Here is a 22,117-nt window from a genome sequence, read left to right on the forward strand (position 1 = left end):
CCAGAGTATCCGTTTTTTTGTGCACAAGCCAACTTCCAAAAAGATGGTATATGGGACGAAAACGCATGGGCCACGTCCGGGCCCAATGATTCCTTAATCAAATCCAGGGGAGGTGTAGGCAAAGAGCGAATGGTACAGCCAAGCAAAATATGTCAATGAGCCCAGAGAAGCCCAAACTCAAACATTCACAACTACGAGGGGGTGCATTCAGTAAACCACAAGGTATGGATAGTGCATGTCTATGGGCCTGGTTGGTTTTGAGCCCAACAACACCTCATTTGAAACGCACACAAACTCTCTCTGTTCTCTTCTTTGGCTCAACACACCGACGGCCATCGCCGACGCCGGTACCAGCTCCACCCTCACCAGCACCACCAAACCAAACCTAACACCTAATGGCCATGCTCATGGCAATGGAATAAAATAATGATCAAAGGATCCACAGAATTGCTCTCAATAACAGATGAACCCTAGCCTAATCAACGCTCAATTGAACACTCCTCACTGAAAATTAACATCTAATGCCATGGGGTTTTTGATCCTTCACCTAAACGCTATGTATTGGTAGACTCAGAACAAGAAAACGATAACAAGTGATAAACGACATACCGGAGAAGATGATCGGAGAAGTATGCCGGTGAGTTTTCTGACTTCAATTCTTCCCTCTTCTTCTTTTCTTTGTCTCCTTCTTCTTCTAAAGCTTAAAAACAGAGTACAGTGGCTTAGCTCTAGGTGAATTGAAGCTTCAATGGCCTTTCTTGTGAGAGAGAATGAGAGCTTTGGTGAGGGTGAGAGTGATTGCAGAGAAATGGCTATGAATTCGCAGGGTTCAAAAACTGTCCAAAAATGAGAATGATGAAGTGTTTATATAGGATTTAGGCTTGGGATTATTTCTGGATTGGGATTAGGATTGGAGTTAGTTAATTAGGTTTGGAGTTAGTTGAATTGGACTCACTGAGTTAACAGATAACTCAGTTGGTTATTGGATCAAAACTCAGTTAGTTATCTCAACTTAAGTTGGTTAATGAACTGTTAATGATTTGAATTTGTTTACTGGTTATCACAGGTTGGTTTAAGTGGAATTGCTCTTAAAATGAAGGATGACCTGCTGAGCAGGTTTTGATGATTAGTGTAATGGAGTCAAGTCAGGTTGGTTTAGTACAATAGTGAAGCAGAATATTGATGGTTGTAGCAGGTAACCTTAGGATTAAACCAAATGAACTCACTGCATCCTATTGAACTGGTTATGTATTGCAAGCCTTTCTTGTAAAATCTTTTCTTTTGAACAATTCTCATGACTTCACTAATCATCCAACTCTTTTCACTGCAGACTTCAATATCCACAGGATCCAATGGATTGTGAGGTGATGGACTAGGGAATTCAATAGTTATCCCTTGTGCTCATTGGATTGGTAGGCTACCTTGTTATCATGCCCTGTTATGTTGCTCCTTTGAGGTGTTCATGTCTTGTTAATGCAGATGGTGGCTAATGTTTCTTGCAGTATGGATCAATGTTTCATAGGTATAACTCTTCCTTGTCCTCACCTGTTTTTCTCATGTTCCAACTTAAGGTTTGGCCATGGTAAGGTGTGATGCAATCTTGGACATTACTTGGCTCCAAAGTGCACTGTGATGACCCTTTCGGCTCAACAGGAGAATGGTTCACCATGGACATTGTGTGAAATGCTCATGCTGGCTGCAGGATACAAGGTCAACCCCTCTTGCTTTCAAGTCCAAACAAACTCACTGTGTCAGTAGTTCACAGCTCAAGGCAATGGTGTTAAGTCTTACCTACAACAGTTGGCAAATCCTCATCCCATTATCCCATTGAACAAGTGGCCAATGCTCATGCAGGTATGGTTGATATACCCTAAGTCTCAATTTCACTGTTGTATTTCTTTGTTTCCTTTTAACTTGCTTCAGCTAATGCCTTGGCCTAATGATGAGCAGGAGCATTGTAGGAAGGTGCTTGCAAGAAACAAAGGGTTTTTGGTGGATGCAATCAAGTGGAATTGGGTTAGTAACATGTTGCAGGTGGTATTTTAATGTACTCATCATGGCAATTTCAAATTGGATTGATGATTTGTTTGTTGTCCAACTGGACCATGGTAACAAGAACCTATGTACAATATTTTTCCTCTGCATTTTCTGCTTGTGATGTCAAGTAGCAGCTGGTCAAAACCTAACAGGATCTTGCAAACCACAAGTGGTTGGCCTTCACATGTTGAACCATCACCCTGTTTCCATTGGCTGGCAGTTCAAACCTCTGTTGCAACTTGGAATAGTTTTTCATTTTTCTTGGTCTTATGTAGCAAAGGTACAGTCTGCTTCATGAGGTATCATGATGTGGTCTTGGTTTGGCACAATGAATAGCCTATAGCAGACCTTGCAAAGTGTAGGTTGCAGTAAGTGCATTACACACCATGGTAAGCCTTTGAATGCCAATTGATGTGCCCAACTTTATTTGTCATTTACATGTTATGGTGTTGGATTATGTTCACACTGATTTTGCTGCAGGAAAATCCAATGATCATGGTTTGGCTTCAACCTTCACATGCAGCTACCTGGTTTTTTGCAGTCGGGTTATTTGCAGACTGATGGTATGCTGATTCAATCCCATTTCATACTGAGCTTGTGGCAGTAGTGTGTGGTAACAGACCTGGCACAATGCAGGTAGCAGTAGCCATTTAGTAGACTTGCAATAGATATGGATGACCATTGTTGTTGTGTTTTGTAGCAGGTCATGATGGGTTGCAAGGTTGTAGACAAGTCCATAAGCCTGATGTTTAAAGCTAAGGCCAGATCTCATGATATGTGGTGTGAAGGCAAATCTCATGGTTCATAAGCAACATGGATGGTTTGTGGTAAGGCTTTCCTCAATTGGATTTTGTTCATATAGCATCACATGGTCCATTTTCTTTGCTTGAATCATGACTTTGGTTGATTTGAAATGGTTATGACCTGCTGCTTTTGTGTGACCTGACTGCTCTTGTAGGCATGGCATAAACATGGTGGTGGAGGATAACTTGAAAATGAAGCATTCATGATGGAAGCAAGCACACATGAGAAATGGAGAGATGGATCAAGGTTTAGGATGGAAGATTTAGGATGTAAAGAGGTTGAGTTGACTTTGGTCAAAGTTGACCAAAAAATCAACTGTTGACCAAAGTCAACAATTTTGGTCAAAAATGGCAATTTTTGTATTTTCTTTATGATTTCTTTGTAAATGGATATTCAATGGGCAATCATGGGTGAAATTAGGGTTTAATGGATTATGGTTGACTTTGGTCAAAGTTGACCAAAAAGTCAACTATTGACCAAAGTCAACTGTTGGTCAAAAATGTCTAATTTTGTATATTCTTGTATGGAATCACATGTAATGGTTTAAAATGGATAAAATGGATCAGAATGGTTTTGAAAAATGATTGAAATTGGTTTCACAATTGGCTTGGATGTTTGACTTTTGCAAAGATAATAACTTGACTGATAGTGTATATGGACAAAACCATGAAATGAGACCACAAGACTAGGGTTTTGATATAACATCCATAAAACAATGGTATGACCAACAAATGGCTTAAAACAAGGAGGTTTGATTGTCCTGATGACCAAAGATGTATCCACCACCAAATAAATAGCACCAAAGACTTTGAATTAAGGCCAAGACTCCAGGCTAGGTCAAGCAACTTGACAATGAACACACAATCAAACCACCAAATTCCCTTGATTACCATCCCCTGATTAAGGCTCTGGAGGCCAAGATGAGGCCTAGGGAAACTCCAAAAGATCCTGCCTTGAGAAATTAGGGTTTTGGATCCCCCTGTTTGCTTAGTCACCACTTTGCTGAAGTCAAGCATTTACCAGCATCATTAGGGTTTCACATCCCCCATGCCGTTGATATGGTTAACCATGCATTTGGATCTTGATACCTGTGTGACCCCTGGCTTGCTGAGCCCAAGCTTCTTTTGAAGTCATGAGGAATGATGCATGTGGATGAGTTATGGATGTATGCAAGTCATCTCTTGACCAAGTGATTAGATACACAGGTGAGAAAGGGGAGGACAAATTTTGGGGTGCAACACTACCCTATCCGTTATGGATAAATTTTGTGGGTACCAATTGGATATGCGTCTAATTGTCATCCCTACCCTCTAGGATCTCGTAATGCTAGAAAATATATAAAATCACACATTTAATATAATAAATAGTAATGTAATTAAAATCAGACCGGACTTTGAATCGGAGTAGACACTAGTTTAAGATTTTAAGGTTCAATCGGGTTTGGACCGAGGTTCAACAAAATTTAATTAAATAATATTTCATATTATTTATTATAATATTTCATTGAAAAATATTTTTTAGATATTTAAACAAAAATCATAATTGAAAAAATAACAATGTCATTAAAAGTCTTTTTCTTCAAAAAAAATTTATTCAAAGTCTTTGGTTTGATAAAGAATTATCCATCCATTGAAAATGCCTAAAAACACGTATGAACTTATTTTATAAGCATAATTCATAATAAAACCCTAAATTATAACTATGAAACATTAATGAAACACAATCAGCCACTCCTCACTTTTTTCATCTCACTCTTATGTGTCTTACTCTTCTTTTTCATAATGTTCTTTTTACCATTGCCTATCATTTGCAATTTTATTTTCTATTCAATCTATATATTTTTCTAATTCATATTATACAGGTGTAAAACGGATACCCATACATCTTATAATACCAACTTCTTCAAAATTAAACTCTTTCAATCTGTAAAATTTGTTTTCGCATGTTAAAGGGTATTTCGTCTCATATTAGATTCATCATCTTTTAGTAAGCAAATATAAAACTGAATTGGTTTGATGAAGTCTTATATATCCTTTATCCACTCACATGATTCACTTTCCAAGTTCAAGTAAAGGGTATTTACAATGATAATTGAAAAAACATTTTATTTCAGAAAACAAAAACAAAAAAATCCAAAACACGGTTAGACCTTTAAAACCAGCTGAACCAGCGATTTCTCTAGTTTTTATTGATTTTTGACCATTTTTTCAATTCTTCACTCGATTTTATGCACCAATGGATTTGAAGATCAAATACACCGAACAATGGTTTGGTTCCCAATTCAATCGATTTAAATGATCGGTCCGGTCTGGTTTTTGTTATCTTTATAAATAATGAGCGGTATCTATCAAAACATGATTGCTACTCAACTCACAAAAATATCATATGGTATGACGAAACCTTTAAGTGATAATGTTTATATGTATAATTAACATTTTCCCCTCATGTCCATATTAAACACAAGGCATAGACCATGTCGTCCTTGCCTAATTCAATATTGAACCTTTAGACATTTATCCTATTACGTATGATGGACAAATTCCATCTAGGTTAATTATGTCTCTCAACATGATTAATTTGTGGAGTATCCATCAATCCTCTTTAAGGTTATCTTGTTACAGATAATATTTTATCAATAATAAAATACTCGACTCCACATCTAAGGTTCATATGGGTTTCAAGTCGAAAGATTGTATTCACCACTATCATCTTGAGAATACATTATGACAATTGCATAACATTATATGTCGTATTTTTATGGTAAGTCAATCCATTATAAATATTAATCATAATAGTTATATCTATGTGAAGGCTTAATAACTCTTTATCCATGATCTCTGAGGAGTGATCACCAGTCTATCCACATAACAGTCTCAAGGCTTTATTGTTATCACACTTGACACTAAAGTTTGACTATGAAAACTTTAAGAATAATGTTCTTATGTTTAATGGAGTCTCACGATTGAGTCACGCTTGATGCTTCATCAAACAGACTAGCTAATCTAGAGACTTTATTACTTTGAAAAAAAATATAATAAAGAAATGTCTTATTATTATTATTATTATTATTATTAGATAATTCAATACAAGTACCAAGTTCTAATAAAACTATTGGCCTCTAGAGCTTAAACCAACAATCTCCCACTAGCACAATAGTCAATCAAGGATACATCTAATACTCATAGATATAGTATGTCCATCATGCTTCCCCCACACAAAAGGATTTGTTAGTGGATCAACGACATTGTGAGGTGTTGGTACTCTTCATATCTTCACATCTCATTTATCTATTATGTATCTAATAAGTTGAAAGTGCCACAATATGTGGTTAGATCATTGGTGAGATTTAGCATCCTTAGCACGTGCGATAGCAACATTGTTATCACAATAAATTTCAACAGGACCCACAATGCCAGGGAGTATGACAAGTTCACTAATGAACTTCTTGATCAAAATAACTTCCTTTATTGCATTTGAGGAAACAATATACCCAACCTCGGTTGTAGAACAAGAAAATGTATCCTGCTTTGATTTTTTTTCCTACTCACAACGGTACCATTTAAGCAAAACACATAACCAGTTTGCGATCTAAAGTCATATTTATATATTTGGAAGCTAGTATCGATGTATCTTATTACAATGAACTCTTCTTGACCTCCATATATCAAGAATTATTCTTTAGTACTTCTTAAGTACTTAAGGTTATTCTAAACAACAACTCAATGAGTATCACCAGAATCAGAATGGTACCTACTTATTACACTAAAAGCATTCGAGACATTTGGCCGGGTACATATCATGTCATACATGATAGGTCATATTGCAAATTCATATATGATCTTATTCATGTGATACCTGTCTTAATCCTGAGTGCAACTTTGTGTTAGATGTATTTTGTATGATGTCTATACTAGGATACTTTAGCGTTTGTGCATCTTAGCATTAGGAAGCATAACAACATGTTCGAAAAGAGATAGAAAAAGTTCATGCACCAAAGAAAAGGTTTTATGCATTAAAAATTGAATTTTAAGTGAAAAACAACATATAGGTCGACACATACGCATTATAGGTCAACACATAGAAGGAAATTTCTTCTATAAGTCGACACACACGTTTTTAAGGCCGGCTTATGTACTGCATTTCTAAAGCATGCAAGCTTCTGTTAGATGTATCGCCTCTACAGGTCAACACATGCATCGTATGTGCCGACACATGACTTGCATAGTTCAACATATACATTAAAAAATCTTGAAAATTTGCATTATTTTCTAGTCCTTTTGCATTCCTTTTGCTTTATACTTGCTCACATATAAATACTCTTTACATGTATTTCAAGTAAGGTTCTAGAGTAAACCTACATAAAATTTGGATTATAAAGCATTATCATCATCTTTAACCTCATTTTATGCATACACACAAACAAACTACACATAATCATTCTTTGTTTGGGTGCCATCTAGAATTAGGGTTGGTAACGTCCAATTTAGGATTGATTGAATAGTAAATTGGGTTGATATCTTTGAGGGTTTCAAATAAGAAAATCGGTTTGGGGTTTTCCTTCAAGATAGTTTAGGTATTTGGAGGTTTTGGATAAGATTACGCATTTCGGATTTGATCGAGTGGAGGATTTGAAGAACGGGAGGTTCTTGCAAAAGAGTAACGTGGGATGATGGACCGTATTGGTAAATCTTGGGTTACAACAATTTACGGTTTGGATTCAATCGAGTGAAAGCTTTGAAGAACAAGGGGTTTCTGGAAAATAAGTAGCGTGGTATGGTGAATCAAATTGGTATTGTTGGGTTACTAGATCAAGCTTTGATCACGGGAAGAAAAGGTGTCATAATCAACATCAAACTTAGGGTTTGTAGGGTTGGATTGCTACATCTCTCTTATATACATACTTTTGCAAAGTAAGGTTAATTTCATTATCTCAATTCGAGTTCCGATTGAGGTTAGACATACCCATAGAAAGGTCGATTGGGGACCTGCCTAAACAAATCATTATGTACTCTCTCTCCCCCTCTATCTCTTTTATTTTCCGTTTGCAAATTTTTAAATTCATCGATTGTACAATCAATTCGCTTGGATAATTTTTTTGATTACATTTTGACGGAGGTGTTATCGAGTTGATCACAATCCTTTATATTATGATGGGATTTTAAGATCAATAATACCAAATAAATTTCCAAACAATATCGATTACACACAATGTGTTTGATAATTTATCTCAATAGATTTTTGTTTGTTTGATAATTGGAAATGGTCTATCCTTGTTGCTTCGAAATCATTGTGATTATTTATTTTCGACCAATTTGTGATTCATTATCATACTATGATTATAATTACGCATATCCGAGCTTTTTGATAGCGGGTTCTGTTAGACGATTCAATCCAGGTTACTTCCGCTTGCCATAAACTTTTCAAAACAATTTTTTTGTTCTAGTTTTTAACTAGTGATCTATTCACCCCCTCTAGATCGAAGCATATCGTCTAATAAGTGGTATCATGAGCTCCGATTAATTCCGTACTTAATATTTTCTTATTATAAAATGGCTACCGAACCTAAAGGGGCGTACAATAGAACACAAATTTCCATTGACGAAAATTATGGCTATTAGAAAACTTGTATGTGTATCCATATCAACTTAGTTGATAAGGGTGTATGAGAGGTCATAATTGATGCTCCTAATCAAATTACAATGACCAATGAAGACGTCGTCGTACCAAAACCGAAAGATCAATGGAATGATAATGATAATAAATTATGGTCACATGATTGGAAGGTACAAAATATTCTCATATCCGCACTCGGTGTTGATGAATATTATCATGTTTCCCATTATGAAATCGTCGAGGCTATGTGGGACACATTAGAAGTTGCCCATGAGGGAACTAATGAGGTCAAACAAGCTAGGATCAATACCTTGAATCAAGAATTTAAACTTTTGCGCATGAAGCATGGTGAAACCATTACCAACATGCAAAAGAGGTTCACATATCTTATAAACCGACTGAATGCTCTAGGTAAGCCTATTTCCAATGATATTTCTACTAATAACGTTTTGAGATGTCTTAATAGGGAATGGAAACCCAAGGTCACCATAATCAAAGAGGCGAATGATCTTAAAACACTTGATCTCACTACTTTGTTTGGTAAACTAGAGGAACATGAGCAAGAACTCACTTGCTTGGAAGAACATGAAAAAGAACATGAGAAGAGGTAAAGATGGAGAAAGGTAAAGACAAGGAGGTAGAGAATAAGTTTATTGCTCTAAATACTTCAAGCTCAAAGTCCTCAAACAATGAGCAAAGTGATTGTGAAATAAGAGATGACAATAATTTTGATTAAGAAGATATGGGGTTATTCATCAAAAAGTTAAAATAGATACATGTGGAAACATGGAGATAAGTACTTACACAAGAACCAAAGCAAATCTAGAAGGCTATCTAACTCCTCAAAGGAAGATGAGAATAAGAAGGGTAAACCTAGAAGTTCATGCTACAATTATGGAAAAGCAGGTCATTATAGGCCAGAGTGTCCTATGATCAAGAAAGACAAAGAGAAAGGCCATCATAAGAAATCTAGCAAGTCTTGAAGAGCCTATGTTATTTGGGAGAGCGAAAGTGATTCTTCAAGTGATGAAAGATCAAGTTCAAGTATTGAATTGTCCAAGATTTGCTACATGGTAAACAAAAGGAAGAAGATGATTGTAAGTTATTATAAGCTTGAATCTACTCATGAATTATTTTATTCTCAATTACAAAAAGCTTTTAAAATCTACAAAGACAAACCATATACACTTTAAAAAGTTAGCTTCAAACAAAAGAATCTTTTCACATTTGGAAGCTAAAGTTTTGGAAAACGAAAAGAATATGGAAGCTCTAAAGCAATCTATGGAAGATATTCTAAAAGATAAGAATGAGGATGAAAAACCTTTATGGTTTGGTTGTGAAACTTGTCACATTTGGAAAAAAGAGGTAAAAAAATTTCAAGCTAAGTTAGATAAGGCATTACAACCAAAGGTTACTTTTCTATTGATACTTAAAAATATAGGATGCCTTCTCATAATCCTTATAGAGGGTATAACTTTGTTGAAAAGGGTTCAAATAGAAAAATCACATATTCTCACAACTTATATTGTCATTATTGTTGTAAGAAAGATCACACTATTGCAAAATACAAGTTTAGGAGACTCTTTATTCCTAAAGGTGCTTTTCAATGGTTGCCTAAATGTAACCAAAGTTTCATTAATCCTCAAGGATCCAATGAATATTTGGTACCTAACACTTTTTGTTGATCTTGCGAGATAAATGTCTTGGCTCTATGAAGAGAGTATGTGATCTCGTTTGTGAAGGCTCAAGACATGGTACGAGTGACATCTCTTTATTTCTTTGACTTTGCGGCAAGGAATAAGGGTTGTGTAACAAGGAGGCTAACATCATTGTTCTTTTAATTGGTAAAAGTGTGTTGATTATTATCTGAGAAGAGTCGAAAAAGGTATTGTGTTTCATGATGTAGGTTTATCTTCAACAAGACATACTCAAGTACATCAAATTAGGGATTGATCAACCTAATACAATGAAACATGAGGAGGAACAATATAACTATCATGATTTGAACAAGATTGAAAGTCCAATCATAAAGGATGATCGTCAAGTCAATTATCTTCTTGAATACATTATTAATCACACTTTTGAGTACTATTGCAAAGAGAAAAGTGGTAAGAGCTTTTGATTTCAAAAGAGTTTGTGGCACGTCTTGCATTTATTCCAACTTTTATTCGAGAGTTCCTTGTGGAATGCAAGTGCATCCTCCATCATTCGTACGGTGAGACAATATCATTTCAATCTTTTTTTTCGCTTTGTAAGCAAATTCTTTCTTTTACCTGTTTATCATTTTAAAAAGGTATGTGATATATATATATATATATTGTGTGTGTGTGTGATACATGTTATGAGTGTTCATTTCCAAACATTTCAAATGATAACCATTGTTTGTTTCATTTAACATGTTTATAGTGGCCTCATTCTAAATATCTTCACATGTGTTTTATATATTTTAATATTCCATGCTTACATTTGTGTGTTTGCATGTTATTGGCTAGAAAATCATGAAAAACAATCATTTGCATGTGTCTCTCATGAACTAGTTACACATGAGTCAAGTTGAGTCTTCCAAAGTCATCCCCAAATTCATGTGTCAAAATTTTCAATTTTTGAATCTCATGTGTCGACACATGCTTCGTATAGGTCAACACATAAAAATAATTTTCTGAATTTTTCAAAATTGGTTTTGTATATGTCGACTCATGTTTGGATAGGTCGGCACATAAAATTAATTTTTCAGAATATTTCAAATTCACTTCAGTATGTGTAGACTCATGACATTTTTAGGTCGGCGCATGCTTCCAAGAGGTCGACTCATAAGTCATTTTTGGGACATTTCACCTCATTCTCTCATTCACTCTCATACATGCACTTAAATATTCAAATATCTTCATTTCACCTTGAGTCTTATAATCAATCAATTGGCATTAACTCTTGTTAGACTCATTCATCACATATCATCCACACTCAAATCTCCAATAAATCACTAGCATTCTCTTTCATTTTCTTCATTTCATCTTCAAAAACCCTTTATTGTACCCTAAATTTTGCCCTCCCATTTTCTTCATATTTCCATCCAACCATTTGACTAGGATTCAGTTGTATACATTAATAACTCATGCATAAGCACCATTCATTACCATGGATTTCAAGTATTTGACTTGCAGGGCTTTGGTTTGTTTGTGCGACGACTGTAAATGCTTGGTTTGGACTTGCACCAAGGCGCAGAGGCCTCTAAAACCCTAAGTGATCTTAGTGTGTCGCACTCAGCCTCCTGTGCTTGGTCCATTCATAACCCAAGTCCTTGGTCTTAAAATTATTCGTCCACCTTCGTTCATTCACTTGATCTTTATCATGCCACTATTGCTCAGTCCATAGGGTCACGTTCCATTCTTTCATATGTTTGTTATAGAGTTGGGGTTTGAGTTTATGGTCATGTTCATGTGTTAAGTCGATTCATTTCCATTCAATTGGCCATTCCATTCATTTTCATCCCTAAAATATTCATTACATACAAAAAGGGTGCAAAAAAGGTGTAATACATTGCAAAAACTCATTTTTGGGTGTTTTTACTCTGTGAGTCGACTCATGACTCGGCGCAAAACCCTCGGGTCCGAACAGGTCGACCCACAGGTCGAATCAATTCTGGGAAACTTGAGTTATTCGATTCATTCACTCCTGGCGTCGAATCATTCCCTTCTTTTCTTGAACCTTGCCCCTTCGGGTCCGAACAGGTCGACCCCCAGGTTGACTCAATTCTGTAAAATCCTGATTGAGTCAACTCATTCACTCCTTGCGTCGACTCATTTCCAATTTTCCTTTGAGTTATTTCGCCACGGTTCCGGACAGGTCGACTCCCAGGTCGACTCAACCATGGGAAAGACTATGTATGAGTTGACTCATTCCCTGTTTGAGTCGACTCATAGCTTGTTTTGCAGGAGTTTTACACTACTGTGAGGATGGAACTTGTGGGATTGAAACTTGAACTCTCATCATTGAAGATAGCCAAGGCTTTCAATTCATGACAAATGCACACCCGCATAAATACCAGAAAAAAAGCGTGAGCACTCGACAACACTCCAAGGTTCGATACTTCATCAAGCTTCAACCACATACATTGTGAACACAGTAAATCTGCAGCAAAACAAGTGCAGCAAAATTCAGAAACTCTTGAACCTTCACAAACATAACCAAAGCCAAAATCAAAGTTTGCACGACATAACCACACAATTGGTAACCTACAGTTGCAAGTCATCCACACCTAAATCAAATAAATAGCATGTCATTAGCTAACATCCACGCCTAATTTCATTCAAATTTTCACCTCCACTAGCCATTCATAAAACCATCATTTGAACATATTCCATTAAGTTAACCAATTAACTAACTTCCAATTCAGTGAGTTAACTACCTAAACTCACTGAGTTCATCCCAACTAACTCCTAATCTAACTCCAAACCTGTCAATAACTAACTCCAAGCCACATTAATCCCAAGCCTAATCACTATAAATTCTCATCTTCATCATCATTTGAAGTCTTCACTACCTTCTCTACTCTCTACACTCTCTACATTTTTTGCAATCATCACCTTCAATTCTATCCAATTTCCGAATCCTCTCCCCCTCACACTCAAAGCTCAATTTCCAAAACTCCATTGAAGTTTCACATTGAAGCTTCAAGAAGAGTGAGCTCAACCTCATCACACTACAATATTTTTGAAGAATAAGAGTTATAACACAAGCTAATCGGAAGGAAGTAAAAGCGAGATCTTACCTATTTGTACAAGTGATTTTTCGTATTCATCTTCTCCGATCAACACTCGCCGGAGAAAATCTCAGCTTTGGAGGTAGTTCCATTTTTCACCATTTCATTGCATTTGGTTGCTATGTTGAAACTTGCATCATGTTGTTAGAAACCCCCATCATGAGGAGCTTCGAATCTTGTTCATGGAGACGTATTGTAGATCTGAGTTTTTAGGGATTCTTGAGGATTTGGTCTCAGTTATTGAATTTAGGCCATGAATTAGAGAGTTTGGAGTTTAGATTCTTGTTCAGGAGATAGAGACGAAGGTGAAGGTGGTTCTGATGTTCATTTCTGGTAGCCACCGCCGTCGGAAGCGATTTTTGGCGCGGTGGAGCTCTGGCGTCGGTGGTTTGAGCAGCCTAGGAAAAGGGCGCGAACGTATATTCAAAATTTTCTGGTTTTTTCCAAGCCAGCTCCCAACCTTTGGGCTTATTTTTGTTTGGGCTTCTCACACTCCAAGCCTAATGCAGTATTACCTCAATCTAATTTTTCTGCTGCACCCCTTGGCTGAAGAGAACTTGTTCATCATTGGGCTTTGGCAACTGAAGCCCATGCATTTAGACTCTATTTTTGCTCTCTTTTTCCTGCACATACCAATTAGGCTTGCACCCTCTGTTTTGCAAAGACCCACATTATTTTATTTGTTTTATTTATTTTTGTTTCGTTAATTAGATAACTTTGATTGATAGAATTTAGGTTAATTGGATCAATTAGGAGTACAAATAGAATTTTCATAATTGGAATTGTAGATTCAAGAACCATTAGAAATCGTCAAAAGACCATTTTATCCTTTAGGGGTAATTTTGGACATTTTACTCATATAATCACATGCTCCTCTAGGATTAGGATTTTGCATATAACTTTAACTAATTCTTAACAATAAGATGTTCCCTTAGGAATTTTTAATATAGGCTTTTAATCGAATTTTTGACTAATCATGACATGATCCCTTAGGATAATTTCTAACAATTCTAACCATTAGATTAGATTCAAACCTAGTTCCCTAAATCAAAATAAACCCATGATTAAGTTGACCAAAAGCAATTTTGACCAATTAAATCCTTTGAACTTGTATAATCCCACAGTCTAATTTGAGTGACCAAAAGACCCTTGGTCACTTAATTAGACTTTCCCTGTAAGTTGTGGAGCTCGAAGCCTCTAGTCAGATTCTCGATCAAGGCATCCTCAGTCATACCAAGCAGCGGATTGTACAAATGCTTTAAAGGTGGAAAAATACAAGAGCTTGTTAAATTGAAGTTGGAATTGTGTGGCATGAGCCTTAAGTAATAGAGAAGGAATGGGACTGGAGAATTCCTATCTCCATTCTGGATATCTTTGGGTATGGTATGAATGACCCAGTGCTCATCATATTCACCTCTATTCATAGACTTTAGCACAATTCCAATCATACGATTGACAAGTCTATCTCCCTTTATAAAGCATCATGCGACAAGAAAGGACTACATCAACAATTTATCAATCATGAATCAAGTTGTACGACACGAGTCTTAAGCAGTAGAGAAGGAGTGGGACTGGAGAATTCCTACCCCCATTCTGAATATCTTTAGGTATGGGACGAATGACCCAGCGCTCATCGTATTCACCTCTACTCATAGACTTTAGTACAATTCGAATCGAATGATTGATAAGGTCTTCATCAATGCAAGAAACAACAATAAAGACTCTTCTCTCTCCACTTGAAGTTTAAGACGAGAGTTACATTCCACGAGCCTTAAGTAGTAAAGAAGGAATGAGACTAGAGCTTTCCTACACTCATTCTGGATATCTTTGGGTGCGAGACGTTTGGCTCGTTGCTTATCGTATCCACCTTTATTCATAGTCTTTAGTGTGATTCTTATCCTACAACTATCAAATCTACCCATCCTCCATTCTAATCATTTCAATTCAATCATTCAATCATCTCTTCTTGCCTCCTTCATCACCTTGTTTTTAGCCCTAGTGGGTTGAACTACACAAGCTTTGATTTTCTTATTGCACTATAAGGATACGTAGGCAGGAGAATTCAGATTCTTCGCAAGCTACCCTTTTTATCAATCAATCATTCTCCATTCATTCAATCATGTCATCCTTTTGAGATCATTCATATTTCTCCTTGGACTCCTTGTCTATCCTTTTGGGATGTCTCAACGATAGTCTATCTCCTCAATCGAGGGTTGTTTGGGGGCTTTGTCCAAACACTTAATTCAGTCTTTCTTTTTGGCTTTACCCTATAGTGGAGGCCTGCTAGTCCACGTATTGGTAAATGCCTACCTTTCTCTTCGATACATAATCTATCTCATTCTTGGAACCAAGATACTATCCTTAATTAATCTCAGGCTATTTGTTTCCCCAGCAAGTGATACTATTTTCTATACTACAGTACTACAATCATTGCTTATCACCAAATATTCTAATCATCCCTCTATGGTACGAATCTCATTTCTCTTATGGATTCCAATACACTTTCACCTTTCTGTTATAAACAATACTTATTCAATCACTTATCACCAAATATTCATTTCTGTGACTTGGGTCACTTCATTCCATTCACTTCATGATGCATTCATCTCCTATCTTCCTTCACTCCATGTGATATACCAGTTATCTTTGAGCTAAATGCACTACTTCTTTGTGCTCCTTCTTGTGTCACCTTGTGAACGAAGAGATGTTTGGGACCATGCCCAAACACCTATTTCTTTTCCTTTTCGGCTTTACCCTATAGTGGCGGCCTGCGGGTCCACATATTGGTAATAGCCACCTTACTCTTGGGTTCATCTTTTCACCCTTGTTGGAGTTCAGAACATAATTCTTTGGTTCAGACCATATTTCTATCACACTTCTTTTCATCTCCTGCCTCTAGTTCCTTGAACTAAGAAGCTTTGAATTCCTCATTACACTATGAGGATACGTAGGCATAAGGGCCCCAATCCTCACTGAGCACTTTATCTATTTCCCCTCCTTTCCCATTCTTTTGCGAGTAATCTTTAGATCTAACACCTATTCGAGCGAGAAAATCAAAATGGTTCCCATAGAGTACCATGGATGTTTGGGGTGATAATACCTTCCCATTTCATAACTGACTTCCTTACCCAGTATATCTCTTTCCCCCGGGGTTTTATCAATGTTTTCCCTTCCCTTTGGGAATAAATAAAGTTCGATGGCGACTCTGTTGTATGTTCGAGCGTGCGATACATTCAGGTATATTTCCGCTAGCTTCAGGTGGCGACTCTGCTGGGGAGACTTTGCTACTTGTAGTAATTCCTAGTCGCTAAAAGGAGTCGAGCCTAGTTTTTATCACTTCTCCGTTACTTGAGGTGCTTACCCTTATAGATTTACTTACTTTATTTATCGCATTTTACTTTATTGTTCTAGATATTATTATGGATATTATTTGTTATGCTGTTGTTGGGTTGGGATAGACTACATGAGAGGAAAGCTCTATAACCGAGCTTAGTATACACATAGTATAGTGTAAGACCCCAATTTTGACCCTAAGATCCCTCATGCAATTCCATCATAAGCATTAGCATTGGGATGACATCTTGGCATCCTCCTTACCCCTCTTTCATTGGGTTTGTTTTGGGAGAGATCACCAAGCACTTTGTGATTATATCATACTTTTATTTTATCATTTCACTAACCAAAATACCAAAAATATGTCTTTGCATTTGTCTAACTCTTTTGTAGGAAGGGCATGATTCCATTGATTCATAAAGTTCACATCTAGGGTTTGAGACCCTCATGAACAAAAAGCATAACCAAGAATTGATTCAAGAATGGTCATGAACATCATATATGAGTCCCAATTTTCTCTACATGTTATTTTGATCAAGTTTTCTTCAAGAGTTTGAGGGTGATTTGCCTTAGAAACCCTAGTTTGACTGGGTATCTTAAGTAACTTCTCCAACAAGCTATCTCACCAATTGATAAAATTTCTCAAGGTACACTTCAAATTTCATCATCTTATGCATCTATGATCTACCATGAGCCAAGAAAGTCAAGAGAATTGGAAGTTAGCAAGTTGGTTGATGGTGGTTGGCCAGATGAATTCATCTGATCAAAACTGGGTCTCGCTAGACCCTATCTTCTACAATTTTCACCATATGAAAATGATTCCAAGAGAAACCTTACTCTAAATGACATTACAAACAACTTTTATGTTGAGACCTAGAGCTAGTTTTGCTTGGAAAATCATTTTCTATGTTGAAACATTATAGGTCATTTTGTCTAAATCCTAATTTGAAAGTCAACTTCCCAAGGCCATAACTTGCTCAATTTTTATGAGATGAAAGATTTCCAAGTTTCACAATCAAATTCATTATGTATAATTCAACTTTGATGTTTAGAATTGGAGCTAATCCAACTTTTTTGAGCATGTGATATAAGGTTACATTATAGGTCACTTTTGACCTATACCATTGATCAAGTGATTTTTCCAAACTTCAAAAATGCATAACTCTATCATTTTAAATCCAAATGATATGAAACTGGTGACCATTTTTAAGGTCTTTAAGAGATCTACAACTTTTATGAAGACACTTTTCTCATTTGAAGCTCATATAAAAAGTTAAGCAAGGTGGAATATTGAGACATATGGCTTGACACTTAGAAAAAATTTGATATGTCAAAAATTTCCAAACTTCCACCTCAAATTTCTCCAAGTTCCAAGCTCCAAATGTAAAAGTGTTGAACATGAAAGTTGTTCCTCTTGATCTCGCCTTTCCAAAGAACTCAAATTCATTCATTTTGGACAAGGAATGAATAGGTTGTGCATGGAATGAACATGGTGACATCACTTGGCAAAGATCAAACTTCAAATTCAAATGCACATTTTCCTTGCAATCCAAGCTCAATTCAGACTATCCAACATGCATTTGTGGACTTATTGCAATGATCTCATGGGCCTGTACACGCCCATGCACCCATGTATCACCATTTTGCCAAAATTGGAAAGTGATTTCAAGTGTGCAAATATCAATGATTTCAGCTATAAATAGAGCTCTGATTGCTCAGAATTTCACACACATTCGCGCCAGCTTTGATCCCCCATCTCTAACCCTTACTTTGCAAAGGATAAACCTGAGAAATTCTTTTGAATTTGAGGTTGAATTTCCACTGTTTTGAAATTCAAATCTCTAGGAATCCACAACCTTATAAGCATCCAATCCTTATTCTGCAAGCAAGTGGAGTGAGACCAAGCACAAGCAAGATCAAGATCAGTTGAATCCAGACCTCCATTGAAGGTATTTTCCATAAATTTTGAACTCTTCGATTCACTCAAATTCTTGCTCAATTCTATTGATTCTTTGGTTGTCTAAAGTCCTACCAATGTAGGCAAGAAGATTGAGTTGCTTTGAGGCCAAATCGAAGCAACTCAGTTCATGTACCTCAAATTCCAACTCCATGTATCTCTCAATATACTTGGAGTTAGAGTGAATTGAGGCCAGATTCGAGCTCAGTGCCATTTTTACTTTGAAATCATGTCCTTGTTTTTAATTTTGGTGATGGTTGATGGTGGACCAGTCCGGTGAGGTCCACCGGAGAAGAAGATCAGAGCTACAGCTCCGGCCATGCGCTGACATGTCTCACAGCCACATGATCCACTTGTTTTGTTTTAATCTCGTGCGTCCCTTTTGATTACCAATGTCGCCACGCGCTGACTAGTGACCAACGTGGATAGCGCGCTCCTGGCCACTTGATCTGCCACCTCAATTAATGAGGGAGATCAAGTGGTCCACATTTTTTATGATATTTAAATTTTGATTTTAATTGCATTATTTTCAATAATTCATATTAAATTCAATATTGATCCAAAAAATATGAGACTTTCACCAAAATATTTCAAATATTTTTCTCTTTCATATTCTGAATTAAAATTATTTTTTGGATCATTATTAATATTTTTCATGAATTAATTGATTTTGCATTTGTTTTTAATTGTTTAAAAATAATTTTAAATGTCCAAAAATTATGAAATTTTTTCTCCAAGGTCCTTTGACCTTGTTTGACCTAGGATAAATCTCATGGCCATTTCTTTGGTGTTTTGATGAGATTTTAGGAATTGGACAAACCATATTTAATTTAAATGCACTATTTTATTATCTTTAATTGAATAAATGCCAAATAAATTTGTTGACCAATTGTGATGACTTTGTTTATGTTTGACTCTTGTTGTTGGGCCTTGGTCAAGGTTGATTTGACTTTGTCAAATTAATATCATTAGATTTAGGGGATTGATGGAATGTACATTCCATCTCCTAAAATGAATGGATGATATTAATTTGGTAAAAGACCTCCTTTGACCAATTTGTGTTTTGATCCATTCCCCTCCCACTTCATCTTTATCCCTTTCTTCATTCATTCATTCCATTTGGCCTATGACATCTCAAAGTCCTAATGCTAGTTGATTGAAAAATTGACATGAGTATGGATGAGATTAGGCCACCCTTTTTGCATATTCTTTTTGTGTGTGGTATGTTTCATGAGCATAGTTCATTATACTATGTCTCTAACATGCATTAACACCAAAATTCTATTGCCGACTTGAAATAGTTGTGACTTCTACATAAGTCCAATTACGATTGCTTAACATAACGCTAAATTTGTGACATAAAAGGCATAAGCATTCTAGTTAGTGAGATTGTAAGTCTCCCCTCTTTCATGGTAATGTGTGGAAACTTGGCCTTCTTTCCTTCCTTTGGAAGATGTTTTGGCTCAAGGATTCATGCTTGCGATAAGTGGGTTGAGTGTTCTCCAAAGAATGTATTGAAATGAAGAGCAAAAGCAAAACAATACTAACTCCTAACCTACTAACTACTAACTTTTAATTTCAAGCCTTTACTTTAATGCAATTTGCTTTTAGCACTCTATTTCATTTCTCATTGTTCATATTATTATAATTGTTTATGTTAATGCAATTTTCACTTTGTCCATTTGGACCATATTGTGTGATATATTTTGTTTGTGTACTTTGCTTGTTTGTGTGGTCTTTGACCATTGATGTACATAATAATAACAAAAAACCCTAAAAAGTTTCGAGTGGATTGTTGGCTTGATCTTGGACAAATGAACTTAGAATTTAGGCAACCTTCCTATGCTAATGGACTTGGCCAATGCCAACTTGCTGAAGAACCAAGTGCTTGCAAATTTGAAATTCATCTGATGCATCTTTAAAGACATCCCTAAGTTCATCTACAACATGATCATTGTGAAGTTGTTATTTTGAACCTGTGACTTGTGGAATTCATCTATTACATGGGCTATTTTGAAGAAGATCGTGGAATGGATAAGCTTGGATGTGGCCATTTTTATTTGATGTTTTTCTCTTCAAGATAATATAATTGTGCATTTGTGTATTGCTTGATTCTAAAAGTCCAAGGAAATTCTGGGTTTCTATTGACATTCTTGTCTATTGGATTGCTACCCACTTGGTTAGATATTTTCAACTCTAAACTTTTAATTTTGTGCATAGGATAGTCCCTTCATCTTCTCCCTATTTCTTTAATTTCAAAATCTCTCCCTCCATTTTTCAAAATCTTCTTTGTGTGAACTACTTTTGTTCTAACTTTGACCACTTTGCAAAAAGATAGAAACTTTGTTCTTATGCCATTGCATTTTCAAACTTATTTTCTTAAATCAAACTTGTAAATAAACTTAACTATACTTGACCTAAACTTTCAAAAAGCCAAAAAGAACTAACTCATTCAAACCATTTTAGGCCTTTGTGCCTTTCAAACTTAAATTTTGTTAAAATCAATGCATCCATTTTGAAATTTGTATCATGAACTACGAGGTTTTGATCCCTCATTTTTATGTTGGTACGTAGGCACAAGACCGAAGGTCTTGTCAAACACAAAAATATAATTAATGAATTCTTCTCTCATCCCCCATTCTATTTGCTTGTAAAAATCACTTTGTACAAAATACATATGCACACAAAAAGGGCTCCCTAGGAGTACCTAGGATACTTTGGGTGGTAATACCTTCCCTCTGTGTAACCAATCCCCTTACCTGTGATCTATGACCTTTTATTAGTTTTTATTTGAAAACTTCTTACCTTTGGGTTTTGTTCGTACTTTTTCCCTTTTCCCTTGGAAACAATAAAAGTGCGGTGTGACTCTTGTTATTTGATCTCTAGCTTATCCATAACTTGATGATCATGAATTTCCCACTACAGATAGACTTGTGGTTAGTTATGTACGTTTGCGTTTCGCACGTTGGGTTGTCATGAGAACCACACCCAGACTAGATTCACTTGGAAGTACTTTTGTCCTGTGAGTATTCACTACGGCAGGGTATTTCCATTTCGAGTCGATGACTCTGGGCGGATTTCTAGGGACCACCTTGGAGTATAGTCCACACCTGTGAGGGGGATATGGGTTTTTAATGCAGGAAGCCATAGACTCTACCTACCTTGATACTCATGTTGCATCGAATTTTTGAAACTACAACAAAGGGCATATACAGATTATTCAAAACATATCATACTTTTGAATATGCGTGACTTATATCATCCCATCATTACATTATCATTCATCATGACAAAAATATTGCATATGCATTTCTTTTCCAGGAATCCAAGAGTCCAGTTTGTTGACTAAGCATTCAAGACAAAACATGAGTTCCGAGAGGAGAAGCATTCACAGTTATAAGTTCGTGGAACCTCAGCTGGCTGTTTTGAGAGGATTGGGGGCAAGTCAGGTTCTTGGAAACAAAGATGACTTCAAGACGTCCTATGGCAACCTTTTGGGAATCCTGAACACCAAAGTCAATACCACTGTTGTGGACACTCTAGTGAAATTCTACGACCCTCCGCTGAGATGCTTTACATTCTAGGATTACCAGTTGGCACCCATATTGGAAGAG

General features: G+C 36.2%; 1 long non-coding RNA gene across 2 annotated transcripts; it reads left to right on the forward strand.

Annotated features, from left to right (window-relative positions):
• The first annotated feature begins 1,927 nt into the window (after window positions 1-1,927).
• Window positions 1,928-3,117, forward strand: LOC127105553 (uncharacterized). Of its 2 annotated transcripts, XR_007795039.1 has the most exons (4): window positions 1,928-2,426; window positions 2,518-2,650; window positions 2,738-2,864; window positions 2,996-3,117. It is a non-coding gene; the product is annotated as an uncharacterized LOC127105553 (long non-coding RNA). The 2 variants fall into 2 exon arrangements; XR_007795038.1 differs by having other exon boundaries at window positions 2,518-2,864.
• The last annotated feature ends 19,000 nt before the right edge of the window (window positions 3,118-22,117 follow it).

Source organism: Lathyrus oleraceus, chromosome 7 (assembly GCF_024323335.1).
Source record: "Lathyrus oleraceus cultivar Zhongwan6 chromosome 7, CAAS_Psat_ZW6_1.0, whole genome shotgun sequence".
Classification (NCBI taxonomy): Eukaryota; Viridiplantae; Streptophyta; class Magnoliopsida; order Fabales; family Fabaceae; genus Lathyrus; species Lathyrus oleraceus.